The sequence below is a fragment of the Monodelphis domestica genome, chromosome 2 (genome assembly GCF_027887165.1).
Source record: "Monodelphis domestica isolate mMonDom1 chromosome 2, mMonDom1.pri, whole genome shotgun sequence".
Lineage (NCBI taxonomy): Eukaryota > Metazoa > Chordata > Mammalia > Didelphimorphia > Didelphidae > Monodelphis > Monodelphis domestica.
In genome coordinates this window covers 143,251,945-143,273,860 of record NC_077228.1, presented here as the reverse complement: position 1 = coordinate 143,273,860, position 21,916 = coordinate 143,251,945, and the positions used below count along the sequence as shown (strand labels likewise).

The 21,916-nt window shown below is 33.3% G+C and overlaps 1 protein-coding gene and 1 long non-coding RNA gene across 8 annotated transcripts in view; both read right to left on the bottom strand.

Moving 5' to 3' along the window:
- The window catches only part of AKT3 (AKT serine/threonine kinase 3), a 443,431-nt gene that overhangs the window by 314,875 nt on the left and 106,640 nt on the right, over positions 1–21,916 (bottom strand). The window lies entirely within an intron of this gene.
- LOC130456836 (uncharacterized) overlaps positions 3,899–21,916 on the bottom strand; it is a 38,418-nt gene continuing 20,400 nt past the window's right edge. The window contains exon 2 of the long non-coding RNA XR_008915856.1: positions 3,899–20,117. This is a non-coding gene — a long non-coding RNA (uncharacterized LOC130456836). The remainder of the gene's footprint in view (positions 20,118–21,916) is intronic.

The following is a 21,916-nucleotide window of genomic DNA, read 5'->3' as shown; positions in this document are numbered from 1 at the left end:
TTGTTGGTTTACTTGTTGATATGGTCAATTATGTGGAAGGTTTTCCTGATATTGAACCATCCTTGCATTCCTGGTATAAATCCCACCTGATAATAGTGAATAACTCTCCTGATCACTTGCTGGAGTCTTTTTGCTAGTATCCTATTTAAGATTTTTGCATCTATGTTCATTAAGGAGATTGTTCTATAGTTTTCTTTCTCCTTTTGACCTGCCTGGCTTTGGAATCAGGACCATATTTGTGTCATAAAAGGAATTTGGAAGAACTCCCTCTTTACTAATTCTGTCAGATAGTTTATATAGTATTGGGATTAGCTGTTCTTTGAATGTTTGATAGAATTCACTTGTGAATCCATCAGGCCCTGGGGACTTTTTCTTAGGGAGTTCTTTGATGGCCTGTTCAATTTCATTTTCTAATATGGGATTATTTAAGATAATTCTATTTCTTCTTCTGTTAATCTAGGCAATTTATATTTTAGTAAATATTCATCCATATCAACTAAATTGGCATGTTTATTGCCATATAATTGGAATAGTTTTTAATCATTGCTTTAATTTCCTATTCATTGGAGGAGAGTTCTTCCTTTTTGTCTGAAATACTGTTAATTTGATTTTCTTCTTTCCTTTTTATTAGATTGATCAGTACTTTGTCTATTTTGTTTTTTCAAAATTCCAGCTTCTAGTCTTATTTATTAGTTCATCTATCACTTTCAATTTTATTAATTTCTCCCTAAATTTTTAGGATCCCTAATTTGGTTTTCTTCTGGGGATTTTTAATTTTTTTGCTTTCACGTTTTTGCATTTGCATGTCCAAATCATTAACTACTACCCTCCCTAATTTGATAATACATGAACTCAAGGATATAAATTTTCTCCTGAGGTACAGCTTTTGCTGCATCCCATAGAGTTTGAAAGGATGTCTCATCATTGTCATTTTCTTCAATGAAATTTTAATTGTTTCTATGATTTGTTCTCTAACTGATTTTGGAGAATCATAGTTTAATTTCCAATTAATTTTTGATTTAGCTGTCTAGGTACCCTTACTGATTATTATTTTTATTGCCTTATGATCTGAAAAGGTTGCATTTATTATTTCTGCTTTTCTGCATTTGTATGACATGTTTTTATGACCTAGTATATGGTCAATCTTTGTGAATGTACCATGTGCTGCTGAAAAGAAAGTGTATTCCTTTTTGTCCCTATTTATTTTTCTCCATATATCTATAAACTCTAATTTTTCTAAGATTTCAATTACCTCTTTTACCTCTTTATTATTTATTTTTTTTATTTATCTAAATTTGATATTGGTAGGTTCAGGTCTCCCACCAGTATAGTTTTACTATCTATTTCCTCCTTCAGTTCTATTAGTTTCTCCATTAGATATTTGGGTGCTATATCATTTGATGCATACATGTTGATTAGTGATATTTCCTCATTGTCTATACTCCCTTTTATCAGGATGTATTTACTTTCCCTATCCCTTTTAATCAGGTCTATTTTTACTTTCAATTTGTCAGATATCATGATTGTAACTCCTACCTTCTTTCTGTCAGTTGAGGCCCAATAGGTCTTGCTCCAACCTTTACTTCTGACCTTGTATCTACTCGCCTCATGTGTTTTTTGTAGACAACATATGGTAGGATTCTGGATTCTAATCCACTCTCCTATTCGTCGATGTTTTAAGGGTGAGTTCATCCCATTCACGTTCAAAGTTATGATTGTCACTTTTGAATTCCCGAGCATTTTGATATCCTCTCCTTCTTCTGACCTTTCTTCTTTTGCTATATCCTTTTAAACCAGTGGTTTACTTTTAATAAATCCCCCTATTCCCCTCCCCTTGGTATGCTTCCCTTTCTAGTCCCTCCCTTTTTGTTCCCTTCTTGTTTTTTTTTTTAGGGTCTGTTAAGTTCCCTTCCCCCTCTCCTTACCTCCCTTTTTTTTGAGCTCCCTCCCAACGCCCCTTAGTTTTCCCTTCTTCCTTACCCTGTAGGTTAAGATAGAATTCAAGATACCAATGGATCTAGATGCTCTTCCCTCTCAGAGTTGATTTCACTTAGAATAAGGTTCAAGTATTATCTATTAGCACTCTCTTCCTCTCCTTCTTATAGGATTATTCTTCCCTTCCCCTTCCCATGTGTATCTTTGTGTTAAAAAGATTATTCTATTCATTTTATTTCATCAAGTATCTCTTGGTACTCTCTTTGATTCCCCCCCAATCCTTTTTCTTTTTTGCATAACATCTTATATCCCTTAATGCCCTAATCTTTTCCTATGAGTGATTCTTCTAATTACTATTAAAATGACTACAGTTTTTGAGAATTACAAATTACATTTCTCCATATATTAATATATATAATTTGATCTAATTGTAGCCCTAAAAGAAGATAGTTTGAATACAAAGAGAAAACATTTTTCTCTTTTTTCCCTCTTTTTCTTATTTACCTTTTCATGTTTCTTTTGCTCTTTGTGTTTGGATATCAAACTTTCCACTTAGTTCTGGTCTTTTCTTTACAAATACTTGGAAATCTATTATTTTGTTGAAAGCCCATACTTTTCCCTGGATATAGTGAGTTTTGATGGACAGGTGATTCTTGGTAAGACCCAGTTCTCTTGCCTTTCTGAATATCATGTTCCAGGCCTTGCGGTCCTTTAGTGTGGAAGGTGCCAAGTCTTATGTGATCCTGATTGGTGCTCCTGAATTGTCTCTTTTTGGCTTCTTGGACACTTTCTCCTTAGCTTGAAAGCTCTGAAATTTGGCAATTACATTCCTGGGAGTTGTCTTTTGGGGATTTAGTATAGAAGGTGTTCTAAGAAATCATTCAATGTCAATTTTTCCCCCTTGTTCAAGAACATCAGAGCAGTTTTCTTGGATGATTTCTTATAGTAGGATGTCAAGGTTTCTGTTTATTTCTGGCTTTTCAGGTAGACCAATGATTCTCAAATTGTCTCTCCTTCCTCTGTTTTCCTGATCTGTCACCTTGTCAGTGAGATATTTTATGTTTTCTTCTATTTTGTCAGTCTTTTGACTTTGCTTTATTAATTCTTGTTGTTTTGCAAGATCATTGATTTCCAGTTGCTCAATTCTGTTCCATAAGGCCTGGTTTTCTGCTTTAACCTTTTGATTTTCAGCTATATGTTTTTGGTTTTCAGCTATAATTTTTTGATTTTGTGCTATATTTTCTTGATTTTCTTTTTCAAGCATTTCCCACTCATCTTGCCAGAAGGCTTCCATCTTTTTGATAAAGCTCCAATTTAAATTCTTCCAGAGCTTGTGGACAATTTCCATTTCTTTTGGAAGGTTTTGGAGCATTTATTTGGATTTCCTCTTCTGCTATTTCCTCTATAGTCTGTATTTTTTCTCCATAAAAAATTATCCAAGATCAACCCCTTCTTATTTTTCCTGGTGTTGGGAAGTTGTTCCTGGGCACTATTTGCCATAACTATGGTTGTTTTTCCTTCCCTTTCCAGTCAGAAATCTGAGTGAGGGCAGGCTCTCTGTGTATGGAACTAAGGATCAAGGCTTTTGCCTGAGGCAAGCTCTCGAGTCTCCACAGCTGTGCTGCCTTCCCGGGGGTGCCTTAAGTCTGTGTTCCCCCACCCACTGGGGTTTCGAGTGTAACAGGTCTCAGGGGTAGGACCTTGGTGGTCTTAGTCAGCTCCCAAGACCTAAAGGTTCCCCTTGCTCACTTGCTGCTTCTGACACACGTGCTGGCTCTGAGCGCCCAAAGGTCTGAGTTCCCCCACCAGCCCGCCGGGGTTTCAAGTGTAATTGGTCTCAGGAATAGGTCCTTGGTGGTCTTAGTCAGCTCCCAAGACCTAGAGCTGCCTCTTGCACATTCCAGAGGTGCCCCTCACTCACTCTTTGATTCTGGTGTGCACTGGCTCTAACTCTGGCTCCGTAGGTGGGGTGGGGGTGGGTAAATCAGCTCAAGTTTGGGTGGGAGCTTTTTCACTCCCTTATAGTGTGGAAATGCCCAGATCCAATGTATCTTCAATGCTGCACCCTACTGTAGAGTCCCTTAATTCTTATGAGAATCGTTTTGGGGGGTCTTTTTAGGTCATCTATATAGGTGGGACTGAGGAGGGGAAGCATCCCATGTCTAGACTGCCATGCTTATAAAAAAAAAAAAGCAACTGTTTAAAAGACTGATTTTCTATAAAAATTTTAAGGACTAAGAAAATTATGAAAATGAATTTGATCAATACATTAAGATTACATACCTCTATTAAAAAAAAAGAATGGCAAATTCTTTAACAATGCTCCGGAAAACCAATCTGTCTACACTGTACCAAAATAGTAGACTAAACAACACAGAAGGAATACTAAAGTCATTAAAGCCATGTACTAAGTAATTTCCAACCTTATTGTTTCATTAGAAAAGGAAAACTGGAGACCAAAACAGTTAGGTAGCTTAACCAGAAACCCATTGCAAGTAAGTAGCAAAACTAGGATTATATGCAGGAAGAAACCACTGAATCCAAATCCAAATGCCCAAATCCCTACAAAAGTATTACATCTTGAATACTATAATGACCCATGAGTTCATATTCAAATCAGTCAGTAAGCATATATGGAGCTACTATTATGTGCAAAAAACAGTTTTTAAAGCTATATGGCAAAAGTCCCTAATTGTTCAATGTGAACTTGAGATTACTCCACCCTACTTAGTCTAACAAAATCAGGAATGTCTACACCCATATTTAAGGATTAAGGAGGATGGCCTATGACAGATATGTGCTACCAAATGTCAAATCAGAAACAACTGACAGACCCCTGGGGTGTCCTAAGCCAAGCCTACGATATCACTGGTACATGTGAGATGCAGGAAAGTGATGTAAAACTATCTACATATCACATCACTTCCTCTTTCTGGCCTCTTTGACAGAGGAGAGGTGGCTGGCACCAGCTTGTTGAGCATGTCAACTGCTATTGTCCAGGTTTAGCAGTGAGTTTTCCTTGATACCATACTGGAGGAAGCCTAGTAACCTAGTTCGGTGAGGCTCTTCTCAGATCTCTTGGAGTTTAGGCTGATTTTCTCTCCTTTACCTTCCAAATACTATCCTCTTAGAGAATGTCTCTAATCTTCAAGCATCTTGTGGCGGAGGACTTTGAACTCACCTGGCACAGGCTGGGTGGGAGAAATCCTATACCTTTTCCTTGTCTTTTCTCCTTGATTTCTTCCCTATATATTGATTAATTAAACCACCATATATTTCCAAACTGACTTGGGTATTTTATTTGGGATATCCCCTGGGGACCAAAAATCAAATTTAGATTATGTCACAACCCTAAATTATCCTCACATCAATTAGAACTGGTTTAACAGTCGTAAAGACCCAGTTTAACTTTTACATTAAGCCACATCCCTCCTGACAAGCGGTAGACAGTTTAAGAGGAATTTAGCCATGTAACAGAAAATGATGACTTGGAAATGCCGTGGTCTACCTGCATAGTTCACTACCTACAGGTAAAATAGTCACTCTCTTCCTCAAGTATCCTGGGTTCAGTGATATACTTTTAGATAAAGAACTTAGTAATTCTTTATTATCAATAGGTATGGATGCCTAATATGGAGACAACCAGGGAAATAACCAATTTAAAGAAGATGAAACAGGAAAAAGATGTCCCTGCCCCAAAGGAGTTCATATGCTAATGGGGAAGATAGCATATTAAAAAAAAAAAACACTAGGTTCATATTACGCACTGAAGGAAGATAATCTGGAAGAGAAAGGTACTAGAACCAAGGAGATCTGCAAAGCCTCCTGGAGAAGGTGGAAGAGAAAAGGACCCAAATGTAAAAAAAAAATTTATAACAAGAGTTTTTGTAGTGGCAAAGAGTTGGAAATTTAGAGAGATGTCCATCAACTACGGAATAGTTAAACAAAGTTGTGATATATGGTTGTGATGAAATGCTATTGTGGTGTATGAAATAACAGGAGAGGTGGTTTCAGAAAGACCTGGGAAGACATGAAATAACAAAAAGTAAAGTGAGCAGAGAACCAGGAAAAAACTGAGCTCCAATCAATACAATGATCCACAACAATTCTCATTGTCAGAATCATTATGAAAAAAAAATGCTGTCCATATCCAGAGAGAACTGATTAACTGAGGGTAGAGAGAAGCATATTTTTCTTTCACTTTGTTTTTCTTTGTAGCTTCCTTCTTTGAAATATGGCTAATACAGAAATACATTTTGCATGACTTCACACAAACAACAGGTATCATACTATGTTTTCTCAATATGTAGGGGAAAGTTGGGAGAGTAGGAGAGAATTAGTAATTCAAAATTTTAAATGAAAAAATTAAAAAACACATAAAAAAGGGGAAGAAATCGAGGCATGGTGAACATCCAATACAATGGCATAGTGACAATAGACAGGAATGCTCTATGTGAGAAACAGCAAAAACATGAGTGCAATTGTATTATAAAGAGTACAAAGAGAGGAACCTAGTAGAACAAGAAGACTGATGTTGGAGATAGGCCTAATGCTAGCACTCTCTTAATTCACATTCACTATTAGGTTAAAATGACAGATGCAAAAATCACTGAACGATTAAGAAAGGAGGTATGGTTTGCCCTAACACAGCAATGATATTCAACAAGGAAACGTTACCATTTAGCTTCTCTGTACACAGAACCTCTCTTATTTCCATATATAAAAACACTTGTTTGTATGTGATGAACAGGGCAGATTATGATGGTCCTATTAAAATGGAGATTTGGACCCCGGACTTCAATTCCCAGAAGTCCTTGGTAGCTCCCAGAGTTCCCCATAATCCCAGGTGAGTTCCTCACCTGGGCCGAGAACAGAAATTGTATTTAAGCTGACCCTCCACCTACTTTGGCTCTCTCTCTCTCCCTGCCTCCGCTTCCAAGCACACGCATCTCTCAAGATGTAGTATAAGTGAAATTGAATGGGCCTTTCTGCCCTCCTAGGCACGTGCTTTCTTATTTTGCATTTTCTTTATTTCTTAATCTTTAATAAACCTCATAAAAATATAATACTTTTAGCATGAAAACTAAATTTTAATCTAAACAGTCCTCAGAAGTCCACTAAGTCTGAGAGATCCAGGGATCTTTTATACCTTCAAATGACCAAAAAGCCACATCAAGGAAGGTAAGGGTCAAGCAAGTGCCAAGAACAATTTTGTTGGTTTTTTGTTAGTTTGTTTTTTATCTCTATTGTAGGGAAATGGAACCATGGTCCTCTCACAATTAGAAAGGTAGTAAAAGGTCAAGTTGTAAAGAATTTTAAATGCCAAATGGAGGACTTTATAGTCCTCAAAGTAACTGGAATTTACCAAGTAGCCACTTGAACTTACTGCATAGTGACATGATCAGACCTTAAACTTTAGGAAAAAACATTGTTAGCTGAGTTAGTCAGGTGACATTTAAGCCTTAATATGTGTCTCATGCTATACCAAGCACTTGTGATGAAAAAGAAAGGTAAAAACAAGGTGCCTGCCTGCAAGGAGCTCACATTATAAGAGTAAAAATGACATGTAAATAACTATATACAATATGACAGTGACAGGAGTATTCAAAAAGAGAACACAAAAGAAATCACTATTTTTCAGCCTATCTGCAAAGACTAATTTAACTACTATATCACCCAAGAGATATTCCTTAGAAAATAAAGAAAGTCTGTCATAGCAAAGAAAGAAATAACAGTCAACCTAAATACTGAGTTGAGATTAACAAAATTAGAAGTCCAAAAGAAAGGCCTCCAACATATTGGGTAGATTTTCTCTGAAAGATTTATAGAACACAAACAAAAACTATACAACATAAGATGACAAAATTTATGAGATCATGGATCCATTAAATATCAAAGAAGCATTACTGTTAAGTTCCAGCTTATTGTAGGTCAAAGACCATGGTAACTATATTTTACTGCTTCTCAGTTATTCACCCTATCCCTTCAGGAAACGTCCTTTTAAAATCTTAGTTGTTCTAATCCATGTACACCTATACATACCTCTCCTCAAACATTTCTAAGAATGTTTGTGTTATTAGAATTTATTCTTTAAAATATCCTAACTTGAGTCAACTTGCCCGGTAGAACCCTAGATTATGGGATTTAAAATCCACTTCCCAAAGTCAGCATGTAGGTATATCTTATAGAATAGAAATGTGGAAAGTAAGTGGCAGCCAAGTCACCATTATGCCATTGTACATTATCCTTTTTTTCCATAAAGCCCTACAAAGTTTTTCCAATATTGTTATATAAAATCTGTGTTCCTTATCTCATGACCCACAAAGAAGAGATGAAAGAAGTAGGAAAGTGAGAAATTGTTCTCCTTTTTTCCTCCTAAGCATTCTTGAAAATAGATTAAAGGAGAGGAGTCACTTGTTCCAGTTCACTTCCCTCAAGGAGAAGGAAAGGAAGAAAAACATTCTACCACTGGGTGGGGTAAAGAACAATCTGTGCCCCTTTGGCTCCATTCAAGAGCTTTGAGCCAAATGAATCAACATGTTTATCAGCTAATAAAGCTTATACTCATTTTATAATTTTGTGTACTTGTAAGGAAACCACAAGATTTTTTCAAAAGTAGTACTAATGAACACTATAAAATATATTTTTAGCAAATTTGTCGTGTCTTTGTTTACAAAGACTAAAAATCAGAATAAATCTCTCACCAGATTAAAAAATGCTTATTCTCCAACTGCAAAAAATTTAAGGAAACTCAAGTCTTAAAACATAAGAGTCAAGGACTATCAGATCTATTAGTTCTGCCAACAGTTTTTTAAAAAATTGTTTACTGTACCAGGGAATTTTCACTGTTCTTGTATGAGCAATGATGAAAAATTATTTATGTAAGCACTAAGATTATTCTTTCCTTTTAAAGAAGATTTAAATTCATTTGGTAATGGCTATATCCCAGAAGCAGCCTGAGAGAAAGATCTGGGTTCAATTTCAAAATCTTATGCCTAATAGGTGGGCAAATCACTTACCTTCTGAATAAACCAAGTAACTCTACATGCAGGTCAATATACAGGTTATGCATAATTTGCCCATCTACACATGTGAGGAAAGTTTACACAATGGAGTCTTCTGGCATGGATGAATTCTCAGGTCCAGATCAAAAAAAAAAAAGGTTTATTTTTAAAAACCATTTATAAACTATTATATATCATAACACACTGGTTATTTTCCCATTGTTTGTAGAAAGCATTCTTTTTCCTCAGAGAAGCACAAAATGTCTTGAAATATTACACATAAAGGGTATCCCAAAATTTTTAGTGCAGTTTTAAGCTAGTGAAGGTTATACACAGCTACCAAAGCTTAAAACAGCACTAAAAGTTTGAAGTCAGATACCATTTTAATAACTTAAGATTATCTTAAATCATCTGATGATAAAAGATATGAGAGATAGAGGCCTAGAGAGACAGAGTTGGGCCCTTTTTATTCAAAACTCTACAAATTATTAAAAATAAAAACTTAAGTCTGGTAAAAATGTATGACTTGTAACCTCATAATTCATTTACAGAAGAGAAAAATACATTTTGTGTATTACCAATTACTGACGTTTACCATTTCAAAATTAACTGAAAATTCTAATATATTTCTCTTAATTATGAAAAAATATTTCATTCAATACTGCAAAATGCTACATGACCGATTCTTAAGCAAGATGATATCCAGCCTTATTCTTCATCTACTAACTATAATCTGAGGATCATTTAACAAGATTATCTCTGTAAATGTTTTAAAGTATCCTGACTGATTTTTTGAATTATGCTTACCAGAAGTATTTATCATTATGCCTGAAGATTACACTTTCCCTGTGGATGGTGAAGTCATCCAAAGGCTTCCCTTTATGGATGACACTATGCTGATTGTATCAAATCTTGGATCACTGCAGTTTCCAGAAGAGATATCTCATCACCCAAAAGAGTTGGATATGACCACTCACATAAGAAAGACCAAATGGATGAAGATTTCTTATTGCCTAAATAACAACCTTTATTTATCTAGCAGCATGTGTATTTTGAAGAAGCAATATGGATGGAAAATGAGTTTGAGCTGAGTTGAAAAGAAGGACCTGACTCCTGAACTTCACAAGAGAGCAAATGCCCCATCATTTTAATATCAATATACTACTGGTATTACTGTGGATGTGGAATACCATTCTACCAAAAACTAAAAATGAATATCATATATAAAGCAATGAAAACTATAAAAAAATCTGCAATACACAACCAATGAAGAATTTTGAAGAGCTTTGAAGGAGTTCAGATATGTCATCAGAGAAATGTATAATAAAATTAGAAGATGTATAATAAAATTAGAAGATATATAGATCATATGACAGAACTGAAGGATGATGAGTAGACAGTCCAAGTATTGCATTAGTATCCTTGAGATATAAGAAAAAAGTGAGGAAGGCCTCTAGCAAAGTGGATAGACACTAGATAGCTAGGTAGCACAATGACTAGCACTAAGCCTGATATCAGAAAGACTCAAGAACAGATCCAGTCTCAGCTATGTACTAGCTGAGTGACCCTGGACAAGTCAATTAACCTCAAGTTTCTTCAACTATGAAATGGGGATAATAAAAGCAACAACTTCCAGGGTTATTGTGAGAATCAAATGATATTGCAAAATGCTTAGCATAGTGTCTAAGACATAGTAGGTATTTAATAAATCATCCTTCCTTCCCTTCTCTGTGACAAACTTAATAGTCCAACATGGATAAGAACTAGACTGCCTAGATAGTCATGGGTGGATTGCAATCTGCATCCTAACCAGAAACTTCCAAATCCATCAGTTCACAGATCTATTTGAGTATTTGGAGTATTGGAGAAAAGGTGTTAGAGGAAATAAGATACTGCTGTTGGAGGTGAAAGGAAAGATGGTGGGTCACAGAACAAAGAAAACAGAAGACTGAAGACAGAGATATTCAATTCTGTATTGCTTTGTTTTTTGTTTTTTTTTTGACAAGGACAATGATCTTTGAACTAGGAAAAACAAAAACAGATAATTTATCTCTAGTATAAATACAGACAGAGTAAGAGCCTACTTTAGGTATCCATGATGATTCCAAACATCAGGAAATTATTTCTGAAGGAGTTAGAAAGAATGGAACGAAATGATTGATGAGTAAACTAACAGTGATCAAAGATCATGAAGAAATTTTGGCATTCCCCACCACCACCACCAAAAAGGGAAGAGAATGTAGTCTGCAAACTCTATGCCAGTGAGCTTAACTTGAATTCTAGTCAAAACTCAAGAATGTACTATTAAAAAGGGTGGTTTGATCTGATTGTCTAACAAAAGAAACTGATCAAAAGGATCATAACTATAACCATTACATCACAGAAAGGCCAGGCCACATGAATAGTTCCTTTTGTTGACAAGTTAACTAAATCAGCAAATCAGGGGAGTGACTCAAACATATGACTATTTTTACAATTCACAAGTGACTTTGGATAGGTTATTTAAGCTCTCAGTGCCCTTGGGCAGCAGCACTTTAAAAAGGGAAGGTGCAGACACTTGCTTATCTACAATGACAGAAGTAGTTTTCCTACAGAGATAAAATCACAGGTCCAGAATAACAATAATAGTAATTTTAAAAAAAGATTATTTTTAGCAGGCTTCCAGTTTCAATAGACTGCCAAGAGAAAAAAAAGCAGTTAGGTTGAAAAGGTATCAACACTAAAGTTCTGAGAAGTAGTGGTAGTAATTACAAGTTCTTCTTGAATTGTCTTTTAACTCTAGAAGAAACTTCTATATTATAAATGAAGGATTAGGGTGGATTTAAAAAAAAAACAATCTATTTTCCAAAAAACAAATAAAACCATGAGTTTCATATAACAAAGCTTAAGGAAAATAAAAAAGAAAACTGCAATAAATGTTATTACACATAAGCTGTTCTTTAAAGAACTACTTGGCATTGTTTCCTTTCCTTTTAAAACATTAATATAGATTTATAGCCAATTAAAAAAAATCATAAGGAGAATTACTTTTAAACCAATTCCTTAAGCATTTCCTTTGTTCTTTCCAGAGGAGAATTGTTTAGTACAGCCTATGTGGAGCGAATTCTTGAAAAAGTAAAAGAAGGGGTTCTTTATGGAGAAAGGTGCCTCAAAGATCCTTAAAAGATCAGATCATTGGATCAAAGATTTGAAAATAGAAGGGACCCTCAGGGTCATCTAATTTAATCCCCACATTTTACAGATCAGAAAAGAAAGGACCAGAGAAGTTAAATGCAAACTTATGTTGCTTCAACTCCAAATACTGTAGTGTACACTGAGTCCTCACCAGTAATTTCAGGATTTAGTTAAACAAGTAACCCCAGAACCTCAGACACACCTATAATGAAATGTAATTAGTAAAGCACAAGACAAAGAACAGAATTCATCTGGAAATGATCTTCTCTCCACCAGTATGAATAATCAAGGGCAGGTTTTACCGATTACCCTACCATTACATTTCATTAAAATTTTGAAAATATGTTCCTGAAAAAAAATATTTTGGCTGCATGCATAATAAAAACAACATTGCATTCTTTGCAGTTCAAAAATAAATGCACATCTTATTGCTATTTGTAATAATAAAGTTAATAATCATGGCAGACATATAGCAATTCAAGATTTGTAAAGCACTCTAGAAGGCAGACTGTATATATACTATAAAGATTTGGTTATGTGTAAAGATACATCAGAATTCGGGCAATCTCTACTTTTATAGTTTAATGCATTTCTGGAAATAACATCAGAAAGCAAAATGTCATGTTACACTCCCTATCACAGAATAGCTATCAAATCAAAGCTATTACCCATAAGGTATCATAAAAGAAAATGCAAGATAAAAAGTCCACATAATCATAAGTGGTCAAATTATTTAAATATGTTTAGACACATATACTCTAAATATGGCTTGATTATACTAGAAAACACAACTCGGAGACTAACAAAAGATGGTAGAGTAGGAGGAAAAACTACAGTCCAGCTTTTCCATATGACAACTCAAAAAAAAACTAAAAAAGGGGGGGAGGGTTGTAAAGGGAAAACACAGTGACTGACTTTTCCAGAATGCTTTGAAAATAAAGCACTAGCACATTTTTTGTGAAGTATGGAAAGCAAAGAGTAAAAAGCATAAGAGTACAGGATAAAAGAAAGTAATAACAGAATTGAATGCAAATTAGCTGATAAAAAAAAAGAAAAGCAGAATTAATTCCAAAAAAACCCCAACAATATGTTGCTTGCAATACAAATTCACATAAAGTTAAAGTGCTAGAAAAGTATCTATTATGCTTTAAATGAATTCAAAAGGCAGGTGATAGCAATCATGTTCGCAAACAAAACAAAGCAAAAACGCATTTGATTAAAAGAAATGGAGAAACTACATTATGCTGTAAGGTCACATAGACAGTGAATTTATACTAAAACATAACATATATACATCAAATGGCATAGCACTAAATAACCTAAAGTAAATGTAAAATGAGTTAGAGAAATATTAGAGAGTAAAAATGTAACAGAAGAGGTCCTAATGTACCTCTTTCAGATTTAGAGAAATCTATTAAAAAAAAATACCTTTAAAAAACTGAATTTTTAAAAGCAACATATCAACTACTAGCTATTAATAAATGGGTATAAACAGAAATACGTACATATGTGAATGGCACTTTCACAAAAATTGCTCATGTTAGGGCATAAATGCATCTCAAATAAATGAAAAAAAGCAGAAATATTCAACACAGTGTTTATTGAACTTAATGAAATATAAATTAGTTAATAAAGGCCTGCTAAAGAAAGGATTAAAAATTAAATGAAGACCTACAGAAGTGGTAGATCAAACAACAAATCACAGAAACAAGAAATAATATCACTAAAGATATTGATGATAATGAGACTACATATCAAAATATTGATGATGCAATCAAAAATTCCATACAATAAAATTTTTCTCTCTAAACATTTTCATCCACAAAAGAAAAAAATCAATTAATTGATCATAAACGAGAAAGCCAATAGATTTTTTAAAACTACAATTAAACATCAATGAATATTCTGAAAACCCCCCCAAAATTACCAAAATTTAAAAAAAAGACCTTTGAATTAATAAGTAAAACAAAAGTTGAGTGAGGGAGGTTAAAGGAGAGAGGGGGAGAAAGAAGGTTTTTGATAGACTATTAGCTAATTTGATTTTTTTTAAATGAAAGAGGAAAAGCAATTTACTAGTATCAAAAATGATACAGAATTCAGTAAATGAAAACATCATAAATGAACTTCTCCCTCACCCCACAAAAAGATAATTAACAAAGCATTTAATAAATTGAACAGTAAATTATATCAAACATTCAAATAGTAATTAATTTGAATATTAATTATTTGGGGAAAAAACACAAATATAGTCTTAATACCTAAAAACAATAGTCAAAATAGAGAAACAAGGTTAGACAATAACCTAAATGAACATTGACACAAAAATTGTCAATAAAGTACTAATAAAGAGACTGAAGCAACAAGTTACAAAAATTATGCACTAAGATTTATACCAGAAATAAAGGAGTAAGTTCGATATTGGGGAAAATTCACAAATGACCATATTTAAATGAACTAACTTCATATGACTATATCAACAGATATTCCTGTCAAGATAAAGCACAAAGTCTTATTAAAAACACAAGAAAAATAGGATTAAATTAATTTTTCCTTAATATAAGTAATATCGGATTAAAACCAAGGCCATCATTATGTGTAAATAGAATAAAGTAGAGGCATTTACAATAAGATTAGGAATAAAGTTAGGATGCTTCTTATCACTACAACTAGATATACTATTTATTTTAAAGTAAATTTTGAGAAACATGATTAATCCTGAGAAGCATAGACTTAGATAAATTGATACAAAGTGAAATAAACTAGATCCAAGAAAACAATGTACACAATGGCTAAAATATAAATAGTTGGAACCAAGAACAACAATAAAAACTGAATACTATGAAATTATAATGATCAAACTTGAAGCACCCAAAAAACACAAGAGACCTCCCTGACTTCTTTTTAGAGATGGCAGAATCCTGGTATAGAACACTAGATATTAAGTCAAGATTTTTCCTCCTTCATTTAGACATTTGTTTTTTAACTTTTTTTTTATATACTGCCAGTCACCATTTACAATGAACTATTATAAGAACCTCCTAACTAGTTAGTTTCTCTGCCTCAGTCTTCCCCCTTTCAAATTCACACAACTCTAAAGCAATGTCCCTAATGCACAAATCAGAATATATCATTCAGTAAATTAAAAAAAAAAACACAAACCTTTGACAAAGGCATTCCATATCACCTATCAATTAAATACAAACTTTTTGCCCTACATTCAAGGCCACCTACAATCTACCTTGAAGCCACTTAAATAGATTTCATGGCATTTTTCTTCACAAACTATATTCTTGCAAAATGTTCAGTTCCCTAATATCATTCTATCTTCCCACCCACTTCCATGGATTTGCAAATGCCATCCCCCATATTTGGAATGGACTGTTCTTTTATTTTTGTTTAAATCCTTCTCTAAGGTCCAGCTCAAGCATACCTTTTTAAAAAAATACATATTTTATTTTTCACAATTACATGTAAAAACAATTATTAATATTTATTTTCTAAAAATTTGAGCTTCATATTCTCACTGCATCCTTCCTCACCTCTCTTGAAGAAGGTAAGTAATTTGATCTAGGTTATACATGTGTGACTAGATATAGCCTTTCCTTTAAAAAAAAATTGTACCCAAAATGTTATTTTTACATTTCAAAACTTTACAAATTATTCATTAGAAATCTCTTGTAACAAAGAGTTAAGCAAAACTCATAATCAATTAACCTAATCTGAAAGTGCATATGACATTTCAAAACTACAGAATTTTTTCCATTACACTTTAAAAAAAAAATTTAAGAAATCTATTTTCTCTCTATCCTCCCTGTCTCATTGGAAGAAAAGAAAAAAATAAAAAATTCTTGAAGATCTCATTCTAGGTCTCATTATGTACCTAAAATCTATCACTTCTTTGTAATGGGGAGCATGTTTCATTACAAGTCTTTTGGAACCATGAACAGTCATTTTACTGAATACAGTTCTAAAAGCTTTGAAAGTTGTTACTGTAAAAATTATTTTGGTTCTGCTTACTTCACTTAGCATTATTTCAAGCAAGTCTTTCAAGGCTTTAAAAAATATTTGTATTCAATTTTCATTTATTTTCATTGCCAAATTCTCTTCCTTTCTCCCCTTCTAAGATTAAAATTAATAACCATTAACTCCAAGTATTATATTTTATAAAATTTATTAATAATCACATGAAGTAGAAGAAAAAAAAGACAAAAGTAAAGCTTAGTAATGAGTGGCTTTTCCTGACCGCAGTATGGGGAGGAGAATGAGAGAAGGTGGGGTTACAGAAACTTTTATCTCCAAAACATAATGACAACATCAGTACTAAATTGGTATCCTTTTTCATCATGATTCCCTTAAGTTATTCAAGATCCTTGTGTTTCTGATAATTAAATCATTCACAATTGATCATTACATATTATTGCTGTTATCACATACAACAGTCTCCTACTTTTACTCACTTCACTTTGCATTACTTCATATTAGTCTTTCCAGGGTTTTTGGTGAACATCTGGTTTGCCATTTCTTATAGCACAATAATATTCCATTACAATCTTATGCCACAATTTGTTAAACAATTCCCCAACAGATGAACATCCCTTCAGTTTCCAGTTCTTTGCCATCACAAAAATGGCTGCTATAAATATTTTAGAACATAAGTTTCTTTTTCTCTTTCCTTGATCACCTTAGGAAATAAACCTAATAATGGTATTGCTGGATCAAAGGAATACACATTTATAACTCTTTTGAGAATAGTATAATTCCAGATTGCTCTCCAAAATGATTAGATCAGTTCAGCACTGCACCAAAAATGGATTCGTGTCCTCATTTTTCCACATCCCCTGAAATATTTGTCATTTTGACCTTTTATCATTTTAGCCAATCTGATAGATTTGAAACATTTGAACTGCATTTCTCTAATCAATGATTTCGAACATTTTTTCATAATTATATATAGCTTTGATTTCTTCATCTAAAAACTGTCTATTACTATCTTTTCACCATTTATCAATTGGGGAATGGTTCATATTTGACATATATTTGGCACAGTTCTCTACATATTCTAGATATGAAAATTCTGTCCAAGAAATTGATATAAAAATGTTTTCCCAACTTATAGTATTCCTTCTAATCTTAGCTATGTTAGTTTTATTTGTACAAAACGTTTCAATTTAATGTAATCAGTTATCTGTTTTAAATTTCACAATGCTTTCTATCTCTTGTTTATTCTCAAGTTCTTCTACCTATAAATGATAGGCAATAAGTTCCCTATTCTTCTAATTTGGTTATAACATCTCCCTTTATTTATCTACGTAGGTCATGTTTCCATTTTGATCTTGAGATATGAATTGGCCAATATCTAGTTTCTGTCAAACTGTTTTCCAGTTTTCCACACAATTTTTACCAAAAAACTCTTTCCAAAAATTTGGAATTATTGCATAATATAGTTTGAAATTTGATATTGTTAGACCACCTTCATTAATTTTTTTCATTGCTTGCTTTGATATTCTTCATTTTTGTTTTTCCAAATGAATTTTATTTTTCTAGTTCAATAAAATAGTTTTTTGGTAAATGAATTGAGATTGCATGAATGTGTATAATTTTTGTAAAATCTAATATTTAAAGTTTTTTTTTGATAGAAATTTCAGAAAATGAAGCTCACTGACTCCCTGAATCAAGAAAGTGAATCATTTGAAGAAAGTGCCATAAAGAAGCCTGAGGAAACCATACACTGCATGAGAAGATCCAGAATGAAGTTTGGGATGTAGTGAATGGAACTGAAAGTGGTTGAACACTTTTATTCTGAATGTAAACTCTTATGCTAAACAGGATTGCCTCTAATTGGCTTTTTGTCAATGCACCTATCAACCACTGATATTTTTTCCTTTCTCTTTTATTTCCCTCTTATATTTAGCTAGATCTTTAGAGGCATAAACTATATATTTGAAGGGATTCTTTGGGAAGAGTAGGCATGTAAATCTGGGAGATTTCAACGTGCTTGTCTTCCAATACACAGGGGGAGTTGTGAAAGTCAATTATTCCCTTTGTCTATTTTTGACTTAATCAGGAACTTGAAGTACCCCTGCTTAACATTTAGTAAGACACCAACAAGACAGTTCATACTTAGTCATTAACACTTAGTCCTATAAAAGACCACACAAGTACTGCCCCTATCTCTTACCCCCAGGGCAGTGCTAGGCAAATTGAGGCTTTTGATTGGTTCCTGAGATGTGATAGATGTAGGAATTAAATGTTAAATGGTTTGACTAAAATATATGAAAATTATAAATATGGTGGTTGCCGATTTAAAATATTATAGCTCTAATTAAAAATGACTTTTTATAGCTTTTATTTACAAAAGAGGTAGAAAGAGGAAAAGTAGAGAAATAGAAAAAGGAATAGAGAAGATGTCTAGCCTATCACTCTAAATATTGTTCCAGTGCTCAACTCAGCCAGGCCCAACTTGTTAACCCTCTCAACTGAAGTTAAACTCTCTCTGGAAAGTCAGGAAAAGGAAAGCCAGCTAGCATTCACTGACCCAAGTTCCCTACAAGAGGCAGGTCAAGATAACCAGAGCTGAAGATGACTCCTGAAGTCGACTCTTCCTGAAGTCAACTTTCTTCTTGAAGCTGACTTCCTAGCCCCAGAAATTCAGGGCCTTTTATAGTGGCTTCTTGTCCCTTCCCCTCTTCACAGGGGCCAATCACAGCTTCTAAATTGCCCAACACTGTCCAGGGAGCCGGTGTCTTATGGGATCCAGTTTTCACCTCTGAAGTTATTAATTCTTATTATAGGCCTCTGAAGGTATAAACTCTTTTATCATGGGATTCACACATTTCTGACTAATTGGGTTAAAAGGGTGGAGCTCTCTTTACTTAATAGTTAGCTAGGTAATAAGTAGGGGTACTAAAAGAAAGAGTTGACTGAATATTAACTCAAAGTAGACAAAGAGAATAAAGAATTCCCTTTTACGAGTGTTAACTCAACATAGATAAAGGGAATAAAGAATTCCCTTTCACATAGACCAGCCTACAATGACAGGAAAGAGAAACCAGAGAGACAGGAAGTGACATGGTGAATTATAAAGGTTTATAAGACGAGACCAAGGCTCTGGTCTCTCTCTCTTGTGCTCTTCTGACTGGAGACTGGACCTGAGGAAATCCCTGTGGTGGTGAGCTTCATTCCGTCAGAATGGCACATAGGGTGGTAGGCTAGGCAACTCTACTTATATCCCTCTCTTTATTATCACAACTTTGATGTAATAAATCTACTAAAGCTACTAGCAGCATCATAATTTAATTTTAACTATTACAAATGTAATTTTAATTGTATTTTTTCACATATTTAAAAAAATTCTTATAATGCATTTCACAACAAAAAATAATTTCTTAAACATAATAGCATCATATTTATACACATAACTTATTACATAGCCATTTCTCAATTGATGGGTATCCTCTTAGATTCTAATTTTTTGACACACACACACACAAAAGTAAGAGCAACCATAGTCATCCCTTGCTATATTGTGGTATCACAGGTTTAAAATAAAAAATCTAATTCTGCATTGTGAAGTTTTCGCTATATCGTGGGGTTTTGCAGATGAATACCATACTGTCCACAATGGAAATACAGTATACCACCACTACTGTTTGCACATGAGATTGTACACGACTGAGAACAAAGCAAAACAGGCATTTCTGTACTGGTTGATCAAATGAAAGGCAACCAACCACAGCTCTGTGTTCTGTATCCTGGGCGCTGATTGTCTCAGTGCTTAAAAGGTTAATGAGTGTGGAAAAGGTTTATAGTAAAGTGGGAGGGTTTATAAAGCTTTAAAAATATATATATATATATACATATATATGTTAAAATAAACATAGCACCACTACTTCACAAATTTTCACCTATTGTTGGGGTTGGGGGGTATCCTCTGGAACATAACTCCACAAAAGACCTTTTCTTCTTTCTTTGAAGTCTTTTCAGATACTGGCCTGGTAGTGATAGCTAAGTCAAAGGCAAAAACATTATTTAGTTAACTTTTTTTTTGGAATTTCAAAACTGCTTTACAAAATGATTATACTTATTCTCTCATCCTCTAATGGCAGTTCAATGTGTCTGATTGAACACATCGCCTCCAATCTTTATCATTTTTTTATTTTGTCATCTTTGCTACTCTGATGGATGTTAGCTGGAATCTTAGAATTCCTTTGGTATTTATCTAATTGTTGTGATTTGTAATATTTTTCCTCTTACATATTATTCTCACTTGTCTTTAAAGTTATTTCATATTTTTGTAATATGCATTTATTTCATTTAAAATGTTAGTATTATTGACACAGAGAAAAAGTTACTAATAATACTCTTTTGCTTTTGTTGTGAATTCTTTTTCATTTTTAATATTAGTAATTTGATTTTAGTGCTTTTTTCTTTTTATCTCAATAATTTACCTTTATTTTTGCCCCCAAACAACTCTGCTTTATTTATTAACTTAATGCTGGGGTTTCAATTTGGTTAATTTCTTCCTTAGTTTTCAGGATTTCTGTCTCTTTTAGGGTCTTCAGAACTCAGCACAGTCTTTGGCACATAATAGGCATTTAACAAATGCTTACTAACTTCTATTCCACATTTTTTTCCTCTATATTATTCTCTAATTATTATTTCCTTATTTTTTTTTACTTTTTACCTTTCTCTGTTATCCCTTCTCCAAACTTTGTATTTGTTTATCCTTTCCTGAACCTATCCCTCCCCCTTAGATTCTTATATTGAATATAAGCTACAGTAAATATGGAATATAAGGTACAGAGGATGGGTTAGATCTGGAGTAAGAAGATGTAAATTCAAATCCAGCCTCAGATACTTCCTAGCTATATCACCTTTATAAAGCAAATCATTTAACTTTCATTTTCCTAGTATAAATGTTAACTGTTACAAAGTATCATTTGGAATTTTCATTTTTTCACTTTTCTTTTAACTTCTACATTTAATATTTAAAAGTTTGTTTTCATTTTCAGCTTTTTAAAAAATGAGGAATATGAGAAAATCCTCTGTCACTGAAGATTCATTTTTTTCCCTTTATTGGCTCACACACAATTTTGCTGGGGCATTCTTAGCTATATATCTTTTCTTTACTCATTTGGAATACTACATTCTATGTTCTCCACTCCTTTAAAAAGAAAACTACTAAATCTTGTTTAATCCCAACTATATTTCCTCAAGATATGAATTCTTTCTGACTGTATTTTCTTCCTTTGTCTTGGAAGCTAATTCCTAATAGTTTTTATTTTGGAGTTTCATTAATGAATTCCTGTTATTTTCAAATCTCTCTTGTTCTAATAGGTCTGGGCTGTTTCTTTAATTACTTCTTGATATATGATATCCAGATTCTTTTTTTTAGTCATTGATGATTATTAAGTTCTCTCTCCTTCATTTTTTCAAGTTCTATTGTTTTTAATATATTCCTTTATATTTTGACATTCTGTTGACTTTGTTTTAAATTTTTTTTGGTGCCTCTTAAGAGTTTTCTACTTGATCCAATCTGACTTTTAGTGGGTTTATTGCTAAGTAAGATTATGCATCACTCCTGATAAGCTGTTGATCCTTTATTCCACTCTCTCTTCCATACCTCTCACTTCTTTTATATCTTTTTTTCAAAATCTTGTTCATTTATTTGTTTTTTCTTCTGAATTTTAATCATGGGGTTTTTTTTGAATCTCCAAGATTTCTGCTTAGGTCATTCCTGACAACATAAAAAACCTTTTTGTTTATCCATTTTTGTTGCTGTAGCCTCTGTTATTGAATTTGTT